Source organism: Lissotriton helveticus, chromosome 11, assembly GCF_964261635.1.
Source record: "Lissotriton helveticus chromosome 11, aLisHel1.1, whole genome shotgun sequence".
Taxonomy (NCBI): Eukaryota; Metazoa; Chordata; class Amphibia; order Caudata; family Salamandridae; genus Lissotriton; species Lissotriton helveticus.
The window spans coordinates 2,288,437-2,304,493 of NC_136072.1; the positions used below are offsets into that span (position 1 = coordinate 2,288,437).

At 45.7% G+C, this 16,057-nt stretch overlaps 1 long non-coding RNA gene across 1 annotated transcript; it reads left to right on the plus strand.

The window, feature by feature from the left end:
* The first annotated feature begins 3,087 nt into the window (after positions 1–3,087).
* Positions 3,088–14,826, plus strand: LOC144791742 (uncharacterized). Its single transcript, XR_013602456.1, has 2 exons — positions 3,088–3,194; positions 10,974–14,826. It is a non-coding gene; the product is annotated as an uncharacterized LOC144791742 (long non-coding RNA).
* Positions 14,827–16,057: the final 1,231 nt, after the last annotated feature.

The following is a 16,057-nucleotide window of genomic DNA, read 5'->3' on the forward strand; positions in this document are numbered from 1 at the left end:
TGCTTTGTGAGCGTGCAATGAGTCCTGGTTTACAATTCTCCTATCTTTCAGACAGGGTTTGCATTACCCTCTGCAGCGGGTAGGGAGGTTTTGGTAGGCTCAGGGTGGTATAGAGAACTGGTACAGAAAGGTGTTTTGAGGGAGTTGAATTAGATCTAGCTGAGGTAGAGCGAGCGAGAGGGGGCAGGTACGTACAGATGTAGCAATAGGTTGAGAGGGCAAGAAATCAAGAGTGAGCAGAGATGACTAGAAGTAAGGGCAGAAACTTCAGACAAAGATTTGTTTAATTTAATTCAGCTGCCTCCTAACGGAAGGGTAACGTGTGAGCAGGTGGGGTAAACATGCTCTGATTCAGTGACTTCTGCATGTCGATCAGTCACACTTAAAATGATATTTTTTCTGGACTCCATTGTTATAGCGGGCTTGTTCTAATCACTTCACCATGGGCTGCTTGGAAGGTGGAGGCCCCGGGTAATTCTTCATTTTGCAGATGTGTTAAAGCCGCTCTGCTCATGATGCCCCTCTTCCTCGTCCCCTGCATTTCACGTGTGCTGACTGTGCCCCTTCCATTCTGCACTTCCGGTGCCCTCACACTGCCACACCCTCTTGTGCACACCTCCCGTTCCCCACCCTACCAACATGCAGCCTGCCTTCACAGTGCCTCATGCTCCCATGCACGTATCCTGCCCTCACAGCACCCCATCTCCCCCTGTACATCTTATATCGTTAAAGTGGCCCACCCTCCCCAGTAAACAAACCCTTTAGCTCAGTGTCCAGTGGTCCCAGGACTGATCCTCCCCAAGGATGGAACCCAATGCAGGCTATTCAGGCGTCCTGTGTACAAGGACAAGGCTCAGGGGTTGGGGCATAGGAGTATCTGAGGTTATTAGGGAATTGTGTGTAGGGAGGAAAGCTAGGGCTCACAGAAGGCACTGGAGAATTGCACGAGAAACAGAGACCGTTTGGGGGAGGGTCTGCTGATTCCCCCTGTGAGGCTAGTGTGCATTCCCTACCACCAGTTTTGTCTCTGAGCAGGACAGCACAGATGCTGTGCACAAATACATTCACTCTTGTCTGACGGTAGCAAAAGGGCCTGGGTGCTCTGTCCTATGGGGTAAGGGGGGAATGGCGACTAACCCCCTGCCCAAGTTCAGCCCCACCACTATCAAACTTCACCAGCTGCCACTGCCCGTGGGTATCACAGCACTTTACATACAAAAAGGAAAAGAAAAATTGCTTAACATTGCCGCACATGAGGGTGCCTAGAGATAAGCAAAGACAAAATACTTATGTATCCAGTGAGGGAAGAGACGCAGGTAGTTTGCACCGTCAGGTAATCACCATCCTTTAAGGTCCGAGGGAGAGGGGGGGGGGTGGAGAAGGGAGTCTAGGATGGTTGACCTTGGTTGGTTGACCTTGGTTGGTAAAGTATTGGTTGAGGAGACGTTTCAGGTCCTTTATGAAGCAAGACAAGGAGGGGTTGCATCGGAGGTCGATCTGGAGTGCGTTCCACATCCTTAAGGTTGCCAGAGAAGGGCCGGCAATGGGTCATTTTCTTTTTCAGTTTTGGAGGGATGAGAAGTGAGTTGGTGCTTCTCAGAGTTCTGGATTTTCCTAGTTTGCTGTTTAGGTAGTTGGGGGGGGGGGGGGGGGGATTGGGCGTGAAGGGCCTTTTGAGTGGTGCAGGCCAGTTTGTAAATACATCTACTCTCTATGGGACGCCAGTTGAGGGTTGGTAAGATGTGTTCAAATCTTTTAACACCAATTATGAGTCGAGCTGCCATGTTAAGGACTGACCTTAGTGAGGCTAGGTGAGCTTTTGGAGACCCTGTTAGAGGGACTGATTTTGCCACCTGATAACTTGAGATATTGTTATCCCTTAGCCAGCATGAATCCCTGTGTAGACCCTTCTGTTTAAAATGTAGGCCTTGGTTAGATTGGCCAGAGTACTGCCATCTTCCTGTTTAGCAAACTAAAGGCATGTCTGATCAAGATTTTATTCAGCTCCCCTGTCTGTGAGGCTGCTCGCTCCTGTTTGAGCCCCCACCCTACTCGTGTGCTAAGTTCACGAACGTTAAAGTTCAACATCCCCCCTGTTCTTTCGACGTACAATGGACCACATCCTAAGACTGTGCATGAGAAAAGGGGAACTTTCCCACAGCAGCTACGTCAAGCTGGAGTGATGGATGTGGCAACAGGACGTACAGTTTGGTATATACATATAAATAAAATCCCTTTACCCAATAACACATTTTTCTGCTGTCCGATGCAAATTTACAACAGACTTCCAGTCTAAGAGGCATGACCTTTAGTCCAGCTTACGTGCCACAGTTACAGGAAGGGATGCACAGATGTATGGATAAAAAGAAGTACAATCCCATAAGTGACGCAGATAGGAGAAGTGGCATCGGGTGCGTGAGATGACGTTACCATAGACTTCTCACCGCCTTGAATATAAGAAGATCCACAAACACATCTTTCAGACTGAGTTTTCCCCAAGGGCTATTTTGACAGCCTTTGTTCATGTATTTTAAATGTGCTGCTCTATTTTATACTCTGCAATATGAAATGTTATACTTGCTATGTTCTCTGTAACCTTGCTTTTTCCCTTTATTACATTTAAAAGTGTTTATATTATAATTAGTATTTCTCACTTATAGGCACATGTGTGTTCCCAGCTGAAATGTGCTTTGCTTATTGAATGTATTTCACCTCCACTTATAAATGTGTCTTTAAGGTTTAGACTCTCTAACTGTTCAAAAACAACTATTCAGTAAATGCAATTTGATCCGAGTGCCTACCTGAGAATGCGGAGCGCTGGATTCAGAGCTAATGAGATTTTTATGCCTTTATATTGAAGTTTCTTGAAGTTGCATCTTCTTAATAAATGTGTTAAACTTTCAGCCTCAGTTTCCATGGCTCACATCTGTTTTCTCTATTTTTAGAGCGAGCGTTCCTGCACACCCGGTACAAATTAAGGTACCCCCTATTGTCCCTGGCTCACTCCCTCGATCACTCTCTGCAGGCTCTCGGAGTTCTGCAGTTCAGCCCCTTGCCCTTTTGCCCCGTAATAAATCTCCCATTCGGGTAGCAGTACCAACAGACAGGAAACAGCTGGACCGGAAGGAAATACAGGCTGCTAAACAATCGTGCCCTCCTTTCTGACTGAGCCATAAGAGGAGCACAACGCACGGGTAAGTTTATAACTGGACTGCCTGGTGCGATTGTCTTTTCTTGGTTACGGTAGAGAGGCGTTTGTGACACAGCTGTATCCCTTCCAGGTTATCAGCTTGTTACTGTCTAATGGTCTCGCTATAAATATTCTCAAAATGAGGGAAAATTGTGTGCGAAGTGGAATTCTGAGCCAGAGAGTGAAGTTAGAAACTTGACGTGATTTACGTGCTTATCTTGTTAGAAATATACACATGTTATTACTGTGCCTCTTGTAAATACAAGGAAGGAAAGACTGTCTGGCATCTTTCAATGTTTGTCTGGTGATTTTTGTAGCTTCTCTGAGATAAGAGAACCTCTATATAATAATCAGTAGAGAAGAGGCTAAATCTGAGAACCGCGTAGCTAACGGAATTTTGGATGTCACCTGTGTAGACCATTTAAGTGGTTCCCTGGGAGGATTAAGTGTTTTTTTTTTTTTAGAGTAAATATTGTATTTTCGCCAGTTAAAGTACCTTTTGCATTTTCTCCTTTTTGTGTGCACCGTTTGCATTGCTTTCTTTTTTGAAACACATGTACAAAATGCTCGCTAATTATTAGGTACTTTCAGCACTATGTTATTGCTTAGTGTCTAGTGGTGTGTATATATAGAGGGTTTTTATTGGGCATAGCAGCAGAACTTTTTTGTGATTATTGTTTTTCATGGTCATTGTATTGGAAGTCACTGGCTGGTACAGAGGCTGACTTTACTGAGACCATAATATGTAGGTGCACATTGTTTTTTTTTTGACTTTGTTTATAAGCACATGTATATTGATTGTAAACAAATATTTGTGTGACTGGCCCCATACCAATCCTATCATTTAAGGGTAAGGGCCCGCTACGTAGGATGCTGCTGCAAAATATTTAGTGAACATTATTGAAGACCACTGCCAAATGCAGAAGACTGGTTTATTGAGATCCAATAACTAGGGAGGTTTCAAATGCATTTTTGTATCTCCATGTGTATTGATCTGCCACTGATTAGCTTACAGAATCTCTTCAGTTAAAGCATCTAGAGTGCCACAATTGTCACAGATATATTATTTTAATGCTGCTACTTTCCTGGGTGTATATTTGTCATTCAGGATTCCCCCCATCAGCACTGCAGACTTCGCTAGGAAAAAGCCAGAGAACATTGACTGGGCCATTCAAAATAACTGTGTCCCTCAGGTCTGCAGAAAATGTTTTTCTTTTAAATTAACATTTTTTTCCCCCAAATAGAATACATAGCTACAAAACGTATAAGACTGCACACACCATACACGTGCAGGTTTCTATGGTAACACCAGGATTAGAAATACCCACTGTAGTGATCACCTCTTGGCCCCGCAACTCAAGGTCCTCGTTGCTTGCTTGGGCGAACACCCTAGTACCCTACAATTCCCTGACCTCTCTCCAGAAGGTGTTTATAACCACCCCGATAAACAAGAGATTAAAGAGGCATTTTATTTAGTCATTAAAGAGGCATTGGGGGACGAGCTTGTACTGGACTACCCTACCTTCTTAACTGACACATAAGGACATATATATATAAATAATACTTCGCTAGGAGACACAGATGAGCCACAGTGGGCAGCAACCACTGGAAGTAGTTCTGCACATATTAGACAAAAGAATAGCAGTACTCAATACTAGCGCACAAAAATTGACAACCGCCAAAGTGCCTTGATATCTAAAGCGTGGACCTTGTTGGGAGTCTCACTCACACGGGGCACTGGGGTAAGATCTACACTGCATCTGGTGCAACGGTGCCTCCCAGTGTCAGCCTGTAGACCCGCTACCCCGAAACCACACCCTACACTTGAGGGGCCACAGTATTCACAGAGCTCCCCCTATATGGGGGACACTCATGATGCACCATTGCAAATGCCACTGGTATCTCCATCAACTTCATATACTACTGAAGAGTCCTCCACAGAATCAATACCGTCAGTGGGAAGTGTAGTAAGTAGCGAGAGCCCTGATCTCACCCATCAACACTCACTGACATCACCTCCTTCAAGCATCAACTGCCAGGAGAAGCAGGGAGATTCACAAGATACTCACGCCCCACTAGGCTGAACATCACGCATTATTTCTGCAGGCACTCCACGACCCCAACTGGCCCCTGGTCTGTGAACATCACGCCCAGCTGCTGCATGAGCAGCTGCAGCAGCAGCCGCCCTCACCAAGTATCCTAGAGCGGTTAGAAAGACACCCGTCCACAACGCACTATCCATTATTGTGGGCATATTTACAAAACCGCCAGTTAAAAGGAGAATAGTGCTGTCAAATTCACTGCCACCAATTGCCACCTCAAAGATAACTCTAGGGGATGAGCAGACCGCCCACACAATACCCAAGACTACAGATCACGGTACACATGGAGAACGGCTGTGTTGCCCTTTCTGAGGATAAAACATCATCCTCTGGTCAGGTCTCACCACTAACGTGTACAGTCATCTTGACACTAATCTCAGCCCTGGGAATTGACACAACAGACCTGCAGCAGGTGAGGCTGACCAGAACACCCAGTAGAGATACACCCTTGCCCCTTTCTACACACAACACTGAGGAATAATGGCAACACCACTGCAACACTTGATACTCTTTTACTGAGCTGTGAAGTTTATCATGACAACTCAGTAAAAGAGTATCATAAAACATTGTAGCGAGCTGCACGAGCTCACACAAAATATGCTACACCCCTGGCCAAAAGAAGGTACATTTGATAAAAAGGTGCTAGATTGCACTGCAACATTCCTGGAAGGAAAGTACTCGGTAGCAAACTCAAAAAACGAAACACCCTTGCTATGTGGAGCATCTTTAAGGACAGTGACACACCAGCCCCAACACCCACCGCGCCTCCACCAGCCTATGACGCAGGTGGTATGTACCCAGAGCTGGTCTCTTATCAAATGCCCAGGCAGTCATGGGCCATGACGATCTCTCTGCCCCAGACATCTCTGATGATTCGTGAGACCGTAGACCAGAGAGCACACGGGGTCAGCTATCACTAAGCTCCCAAAGCCCAGTGATGCAGGGTGCAACATCAGGAATGCCAGGTCAGATTGACGCGCTATTTACAATAGAGATGACGTTTGCATCCAACTCTGCAAGAACAGGACCAAGAGAGCAATAGGGTCTCTGGTGGTTCACAGCACAGCTCCCAATGCCACTCCCCAGACCTAACCGCCCAGCCCCCACATCCCTCATTGAGAATCATAATCCATCAGGGACAAGAACTAGACATTATGGCCCATTTCGGTCCCCTATCCAGCAGCATTACAATATAGACACACTATAAAGGATGGCAACCCCTTAACACTGGTCCCAAGCGAGAGGAAGTACACCTGATACAGTTTAATGAAGAAAATAGGGACAGCGAGCAGTATCCCCTGAGGTAGTAACAGAGGGACATATTAGCAGGAGGACCGAGCCAGACTTCTACCAAAGAACGGGTAGAGAAGCAGGGGACAGGTCACAAGAACAGTACACAAGAAATCCCACTGGCAATACAGCAACAATCCAGCGACTGCCATTACAAGTAGGCAGGGTAGAGGATAGAATGACTGAACTGACGGGTGGCTTGGGCCAATTTAGTAAAAGGGAAATACCCAACACTCAATGAATTAGCCGGTGCTGCAAGCCTAGCAGGGTCACACAGTGGTGGGGTCCCAACTATCATGCCACAGCAAGGGCCATGGATAGACTTGCATCAGGAGGCCCAAAGTGTAGCCCCACCACAGAGCAACACAGCAGCTTCTCTTACAGCCAACAAAAGTGCACCCCAAGCTCTGCCAACAGTCATTAATTATAACCCTCAGGTGACACCACCACCTGCTCCTGTACCTCAGGCATCACTTCCAGTAGTTGCACCACGCAGGCCAGAAACACCACAGCTAGACCTAGATAATTTGTACCTGCCAAACGTGCTTGAACGGGCAGAAAATAGGTGGAGAAGGCAGGAAAGAACAGTGATAGAAAATATTAGTGTTAACGATGAGCGGCCTGATGACATCCCACAGAAATATGATGTATCGGGTAGAGCACGCCTGCGCACCGCCAGATCTAGAGGACTGCACCGCATGGCCCTTAACAGGCCAAGACAGCCATTGACCAGACGCCAAATGAGAGTAATACTTGGAGAAGGGTCTGACTACTATGTCAATCCATTCTCCGATAACTTGGCAGGCTGGACAGAAGCTAATGCACCTCAAATGAATGTCGGGCCCGAGAAGGATCTTTTGAGGCAGAAGAAATGGCCACTGCTGAAGAATGTATCTTGCAGGAGGCAGGAGATAATGATTGGAACTACGAGTACATGCGCCAAGGCCTAAGGGTCTGTCGGATACGCACGCAGGTACGATCACACAAGACCTACAGAGGTAACACACCAGCTGCCCTTGCTGTTCAAAAATGTAAATGCCCCCCCCCCCCCCCCCCCATCTATGACTCTTGGTCCCTTATGGACAAAGAACATTTGAAGGAGGAACTCCCACCTCTCAGAGGGTGCGGGAAAGTGGATACAAGCCTTTGAAGAGCACACTACAGGTGTCATTGGCTATTTAGGATGTGAAAAGTCTGCTCACCTCCCTGATTGAAGAGGATGCAGAGGATATGTTTACACGCATCGACACAAGACTTTCCACCACTAATACAGAATTAGATGGTGATCCTTTCAATAAAATAAGATCAGCGCTATGGCATGAACTGCGCCTGAAGTTTTCCGATGTCCCAGACATCAGATCTCTAATGTCACAAACAAGGCAATTGGCAATTGAAAACGCATCTGCTAAATTAGTACAGCAAAAACTAAAGAGAGGCTCTTGAAGCAGTTATGGTAGCTACACCAGTGAGTCAAGTGCTGCCACTAATTTTTCACAAAGTGCCTTAAATGAACTAGGAGGTAACACACCGGTAACGGCACAACACATACAGCCACAGCTACCTCAGCAACAAATACCAGTGTACCAAATGGTGCCCAGACTCAATCCCTTGTACCACAGGGAGCTACAGTACTGCCCTCCAATTCGTTTTCACAGGGCACCATCCAGCAGTACCAGGCTGGAGGATATTCAAGTTAGGGCAGCCCACAGACAACTCTAGTGTGTCCCGCGTTGTCGTGTTTCACAAATATTAGGGAGTACCCAGTTGTAAATGCCACGATTAACAACATGTATAGTTTCTTGATTGACACAGGTGCTACATTCTCCTGTGTCAGGGAGGGGGCACTGCCCATCTCAAACCAGAGCACAAACTCGCTGGATTTCTCAGGGGCAATAACAAGGGTCCCTTTCACCGAGTCAGTACCAATAGAAATAGGAGCTAAATGTTTTCAGCAGCGTCTACTTTACACAACAGTCCCCAGTAAATATCTTCGGACGTGATCTGATGGCCAAATTAAATATGAGAATACATTTCAGTGAGAACGGCACAATGACTTTCTCCATTCCTGATACACCATCAACCAGAATGATGGCTGTCAAACAAATTCCTCAAGATATACAGGGTTTTTCGATCGTAGGCCTGAAGAATGCCCTCTTCAGTGTCCCATTGCATGCTGACAGCCAGTATTTATTCGCATTTTCATTCAGAAATAGGCAGTTCACATATCAAAGGTTACCTCAAGACTACTGTGAGTCCCCAGTGTGATCAACAGTTGTCAAAGATGATTTGTCAAAATTTCCAATGTGACAGCACTCTGCTACAATATGTCAATGACCTACTCCTCTGTAGCACCACAGAGCAAGAGTGCCGACAGGATACAATTGCTCTGCTTACAACACTAGCACAGAGAGGATACAAAGTAGACCAGCAAACTGCAATATTGTCAGGAATTAGTGCAGTACCTAGTTCAGATTTCAGCATCAGGGAGAAGAGTTACTCCAGGGAGAGTAGAGGTAATGAGGAACACTCCAGAACCTCAGCCAGTCAAAGACATGCAAAAGTTCCAAGGTCTAGTGAACTATGTCAGACAGTGGGTCTTTGACTATTATACTGTCACTGCACCACTCCTGAAAGCTGTCAAAATGGCTAAAGACAGGCATAACAAGATTGACTGGACACCTGAAATGAGATCAGCCTTCGTACGATTGAAAGATGAGATTAAAACTGCACCAGTGTTAGGCTCTCCTGACTAGACAAGAATTCTATTTGTTCACTCACTGTAATGGACAGGTCATGACAGCAGTCCTCACCCAAAAGTTTCCCTTACAGACAGTACAGTCTACTTTGTTGATGGTTCTTCTACCATTAATTAAGACCGGGATAAGATACACAGGAGCTGCAGTGGCCAGGGCACAGCAGAATAACTCCTCTGACTCTCTAGACATTGTACAGCAGATAGCATTGCCATCACATTACTCGGCACAGGCAGCAGAGTCAGTGGCACTGATTGCAGCCCTCAAACATGGAGCTGATGAAAGAATTACTGTATACTCTGATTCTGCATATGTCACCACCAACACATTCCAGCATCTTGACATGAAAAAGGTATGGATTTCTCAAAACAGACAGCACATCTGTGATGCACACACAGTTACTTGAAGAACTCTAGAATTAGTGACATTGCCAGTCGAAGTAGCTGTAGTAAAATCTGCTGCACACACACAAATGGCCAAAATGTCGTGTCCAGAAGAAATGCCATGTCAGATTGAGCTGCAAAAGCAGCAGCAAGAGGGCCCAACCTGTACCATCTCTATCCTCGGTACAAAATGTCTGTGCCCCATTCTACTTGCCCAAGATGCACCCTCCGCAGTGCAGGAAGGTACACAAAATACAGTTGATGACACAAGTGAGTCGCCACTGTCGGATACCCCTGACCCAACACTTCCATACACCATCGATGATACACAGCAATAGGATCTCATTGCACAACTGCACCTCTGAGATACAGGAGAGTGCCCCACCTGAAGAAAGAGTTGTGGTAGAAGAGGGGAGTACAGCAGGATGCTTCAGATTTCATTTACAGAGAATTACAGGAGAGCCTGTCCTGTCACAGTTGCTATTGCAAATAGCACTCTCAGTTACACCTTCCTACACATGTCCCTCGAGATATCATGTCCACAACTTTGCGGACAGTGGTTCATCCCCATTGCATATGAGCAGCTACAACCCTTTGTTCATCAATGCCTCATTTGTCAACAGTATTCCCCTAATCCAGCTATGGAAACAGTCGCATCAACAACACCAAGGGTTCTTTTAGAGAGCTCCACATTGACTATGTAGACATGATTGACAGGTGCCAGAACTACCAATGTCTCCTAGTGGTGTGTCCTTTCTCACGGTGGATTGAAGCTGGACCATGTGTCCATTGTGACGCAAAGGCTGCAGCTACCTTCCTGCTTCGTGAGGTCATGTGTCGCTGGGGATTACCGTATGCCATTCGCAGTGACAATGGCAGCCATTTTTCAAATGCCATTTTTGCCACAATTGCCACAATGTTAGGAGTAAAACATAAGTTGACGTCAGCCTATCACCCCCAAAGCAATGGTATTTGTGAGCGCCTCAACGGTCTGCTCAAAACCAAGATCAGTAAGAGGTGCCACAATTGAAAAATGACTATTGCATTCCCATTTGCTCTGTTTACACTCAGAAAAACTCCCAGCTCTGATCATCACCTCACACCTCACCAGCTTGTCACTGACAGATCAATGAGTGTGGTTGTTCTCTCCACCAGACCTAAAGTAGACACTGAAAAGTTTTCTGAGATTTTAAAAGTTGAATTGTTTAATTATTTATGTGCCCTAATGCATGCTTCAAAGTTCCTTTCCATTCAGATATCAAAGACCAAGAACAAGGGTCCCATTTCTGGTTAACTTCCGGCTATCTGCCTTGGGGACACATCTTTGTAATGGAAGAAGTACGGAAGTGGAAAGACCCCAAATTCAACGGACACTTTAAAATCATGGAGTCTTCACCCACAGCTGTCTGAGTAGCCAAATAGGAATGGATACATCGAAGCCACGTGAGGACCCACCCGGCACCATCCGAGATCTGAATATTGACCATCCAAGAACATGAGCATGGAGATCGTATGGTGGTCTATGGACTGAGACGCAGTAACAGACCCACCCCTCGTACCAAGATGTCACTTAAAAAGATATGTACAGTCACCATTATTTTCTATGTTTGTTGCTTCAATAGCTGTATTCCACTGGTTTGCAGTGCGTTCAGAGAGGTGCTGCTAGCAATATTAGAGCTACCACCACCACAAGGAACCCCATGTCCAAGACACTTCCTGGTAACAAGCAAACGGGGATAAGCACCAGCAGTGGCTATGACACCCATATGCCGCCCACCCTGACGCCTTCCATACCCCATGCCGACCCCACAGAATGGGACATGGTACTTGATCTTACCCTAAATCCCCCTATGCCAGACACCCCTAAATGTTCCCGTTACAGATATAAAATGGATCACGAGAGAATGCCAGTCAGATACATTGCGTACCCAACGTAAGAAAGCACCGGCTGCACAAATATCAGACTGGCTCAGTGATCTCCAGCACAGTTGTTTGTACTTTGGGCCAGCACTCTATACCTAATTTCCATTCCCAGCGCCCTAGTAAGCCAGCAGAGGATAATGGGGTTCACAACGCACTATTAGATAACATGTGCTACAGGGACATGAGGGAGGTTGGAAGGAAGGTCACAAATGAGTCCTGCTTTATGTTCACACATTCCTCGCGCTGTAGGCGTAGATAAATTGTTCTTTCCCAAAAGTCCCACTGCCCACCACCAAATGTCTCCTACACCCGTTTCTTTGCCGCATACATGGTCGGATACAGCTCCAGTCAGCCAAAATAGATGTTGGATGTGTAAACGCCACAGAGTGGGATGACGAGTATATTACATTTACGGTCGTCCCTGATCCATTGGAGTTTGAAAGGGGAATGGAAGTTAACCGTGATATGAAAGTGCCAGCAAACGTAATGCAAGTTTGGGAATATCACTTTAAGAGACTAGGGTACTTCACCTTCCCAATGCCCCCATCAAAATGCCACTCACCCGCCCATTAACGAGCCAACCATACCCATGGCACATGCCCTTGTCAGTGGAGACCAATTCTGCGCTTGAAGGCTATTTATTTCAACAGCAAGTGGAATGGCCCACATGACTTGATATGTAAGGCAGCCTCCTTAGGAAGCCCAATTGTAGTACAAGAGCACAAACATTATATCAATGAGGATATTGGGAGGGAGTGTGCTGAGAAATGGGCATAGGAAACTAGAAGGTACACTTTGAACGAGGGTACAACATACAAACCAAAGAGCATACAAGCTAAAGTCTCCTCTCCTTTGCTTCCTAGGTAATGGAACAGTTCCTGTGGGTCGGAACACTAATTGCAGCAACACACTTTAATTTGGACCTTCAGTACAGCACCTCCAGCCTCATGGACATCTATTGGGCCTGCGGAGAACACATTTACCTGCAGCTGCCTCCCCACTGGCAAGGACTCTGTTCTATCGTCACGATGCATGAACTGCATCTGGTTGTTCCAGCAGCGAACGTTTCCCACATCCATACCCACCTGATGAAAGGTGATGTCATCCTGCTCCACCACCGAAAAAGGGAAGTCAAGAAGTAATTCCCAGATGGCCCATTTCAAGAGATTCCACAAGAATTCCGCCTTTTCAACGATGCTGAACTTTTCTTTGGGGGCATTCTCCCCCCTGTTTCAGAACAAAGCCAATGCCTGCTGGCTTTAGTTGACTAGGTATGAGCTAATGCAGCTCATCAACAACACCTGTGATGGGTTCAACGCCGTGACAGAAGAACTAAGACCTTTGCAACTTATGGTTCTGGAGCACAGATATGTTCTAGACCAGTTAACTGCGATGAATGGTGGTGTATGCGCCAAAGTGGGGAGGTTCTGCTGTACTTTCATTTTGGCCAATGATGCGGACAATGGAAGACTTACAAAGGCCATTGAGGAGTTGGACAATCTGGGGGACAGATGCATGAGGAGGGAGGTGCTGAAGCAGACGCTTTACCTAATTGGTTCAACTTGGACTGGATGCCTTCATGGCTGTCTGCTGTACTAAAATTTATAATGCCTATATTTTGTGTGTTGCTGTTGCGTTTCGGGACACAAATAATACTGTACTGTAGTAAGAGATTCAGCTCTAAGGTAGTTGGGATGAATTATGCAGACTCTGGAGTATACACAGGAATACGCAAGGGACCAGGGGACGGGGAAGAATTAGCAATGTTAAATATAGTAGAACTCGCCAACCCTGACTCTCATATTACAGGTTCTTCTTGATAGTCACTACCAAGCCCAGGTGCATAGTTGCCCCCCACTTCCCTTGGGGGGGAGACTTGGTACATCCATATAAGACAATGTGTGACCTATCAGGGGGACCACATGAAGACTTAGGAGCTGCCCTTAACAAAAGCCCTGATAAGCCGCTCCTTCATGATTCACCTTGGCCACTGCCCTACCGCCAGGTAAATATGCGGTTCGAATGGTGTTCAATAAATGAACAAAAAGGGGGAAATAAGAGGGACTGATATAGTGAGACATTGTTATCACTTAGCCAGCATGAACCCCTGTGTGGGCCCTTCTGTTTAAAATGTCGGCCTTAGTTAGATTGGCCAGAGTACTGCCATCTTTCTGTTTAGCAAACTAAAGGCATGTCTGATCAAGATTTTAATCAGCTCCCCTGTCTGTGAGGCTGCTCGCTCCTGTTTGAGCCTCCACCCTACTTGTGTGCTAAGTTCACAAATGTTAAAGTTCAACATCCCCCCCCCCTGTTCTTTCGACATACAATGAACCACATCCTAAGACTGTGCATGAGAAAAGGGGAACTTTCCCACCGCAGCTACGTCAAGCTGGAGTGATGGATGTGGCAATAGGACGTACAGTTTGGTATATACATATAAATAAAATCCCTTTACCCAATAACACATTTTTCTGCTGTCCGATGCAAATTTATGACAGACTTCCAGTCTAAGAGGCATGACCTTTAGTCCAGCTTACGTGCCACAGTTACAGAAAGGGATGCACAGATGTATGGGGAAAAAAGAAGTACAATCCCATACGTGACGCAGGTAGGAGAAGTGGCATCGGGTGGCGTGAGATGACGTTACCATAGACTTCTCACCGCCTTGAATATAAAAAGGATGTCCACAAACACATCTTTGAACTACTCCTCATCTGTACATAAATGTCTGACAGTTTGTTTTTCCCAAGGGCTATTTTGACAGCCGTTGATCATGAATTTTAAATGTGCTGCTCCATTTTATACTCTGCAATATGAAATGTTATACTTGCTATGTTCTCTGTAACCTTGCTTTTTCCCTTTATTACATTTAAAAGTGTTTATATTGCAATTTCAGGATTTCTCACTTATAGGGACATGTGTGTTCCCAGATGAAATGTGCTTTACTTATTGAATGTGTTTTACCTCAACTTATAAATGTGTCTAAGTCTTTAAGGTTTAGACTCCATGTGTCTTTAAGGTTTAGACTCTCTAACTGTTCAAAAGCAACGATTCAGTAAATGCAATTTGATCCAAGTGGCTACCTGAGAATGCGGAGCCCTGGATTCAGAACTAATGTGATTTTTATGCCTTTATATTGAAGTGTCTTGAAGTTGCATCTTCTTAATAAATCTGTTAAACTTTCATCTGTTTCCATGGCTCACATATGTTTTCTCTATTTTTAGAGCAAGCGTTTCTGCACACCTGGTACAAATTAAGGTACCCCTATTGTCCCTAGCTCACTCCCTCGGTCACTCTCTGCAGGCTCTGAGTGCTGCAGTTCAGCCCCTTGCCATTTTGCCCTGTAGTAAATCGCCCTCTAACAGCGTTCCCGTAGTCCAGTTTAGAAAATACTAAGGATTATAAGATTGTCTTGAGATATGAAAGGTGAAGCGCACTTTTTGCAGAGTTCTTGTTGTGGTCCTTCGTTGACAAGTTCTTATCCAGGGTAATGTCAAGTGACTTTACCGAGTCGAATAGGATGAGGGAGCAGTTTAGAGCATCAAGCTCCTTGAACCAGTCTTGCAATGGTCGGGGGCTACTTTTCAGAAAGAACAGTATTCTGTTTTGTCTGGGTTCAGTTTTAAATAGTTTACGTTAAGCTGGGTTTGCATCTTGGTTAGGGTGACATTGAGGTGTCGGACGTCACTGGGTGATTTGATTTTGGAGTAGATTTGTGTCTTCTGCATATAGGTTGTATTGAACCCCTGCTTGTTTCAGAATAATTGCGAGAGGTGCAATGAAGACATTGAAGAGGGATGGTGAGAGGATCGATCCTTGCGGGACTTCGAGTTTGACTCATGTTGGTACAGAGAGGCAGGAGTTGATTTTAATCTGGTGTGGACGGTGCTGCAAGAAGGAAGTGAACCATTCTTATATGGTGCCAATAATGCTAGCTCGCCTCTTTAGAGTCTCAAGTAAAGCTCGGTGGTTGATTGTGTCAAATGCTGCTGAGAAGTCAATAAGGCTGAGGAGGCAGGCTTTACCTTCATTTAAGGCTCTGAGGATGTCATCTGCAGTATTGAGCATCGCTGTTTCAGTGCTACATCCTTTCCTGAAACCTGACTGAAAGGTGTTGAGGAGGTTGAAGTAATTTGAACGCACTTCTCCAATGTTTTAGCTAGGAACGGAAAGTTGGAAATAGGTCTGAGGTTGTTGAGCTAGTTGGCGTCAGCCGCTGGTATCTTGGGTAGAAGTGTGATTTGTCCTAGCGGATGGGAGTCTGGGACACGACCTGAAGTGGGAGAGGATGATTTTGTCCAGAAAGGGGTAATGTGGTTGAGTTTTTTTTTTTGCTAGTGTGGATGGGTCCATAGTGTGGGAAGTAGGCTTTAAGCTTGCAACTATTTTGAAGACTTCAATTTCCGACTTGAGGTC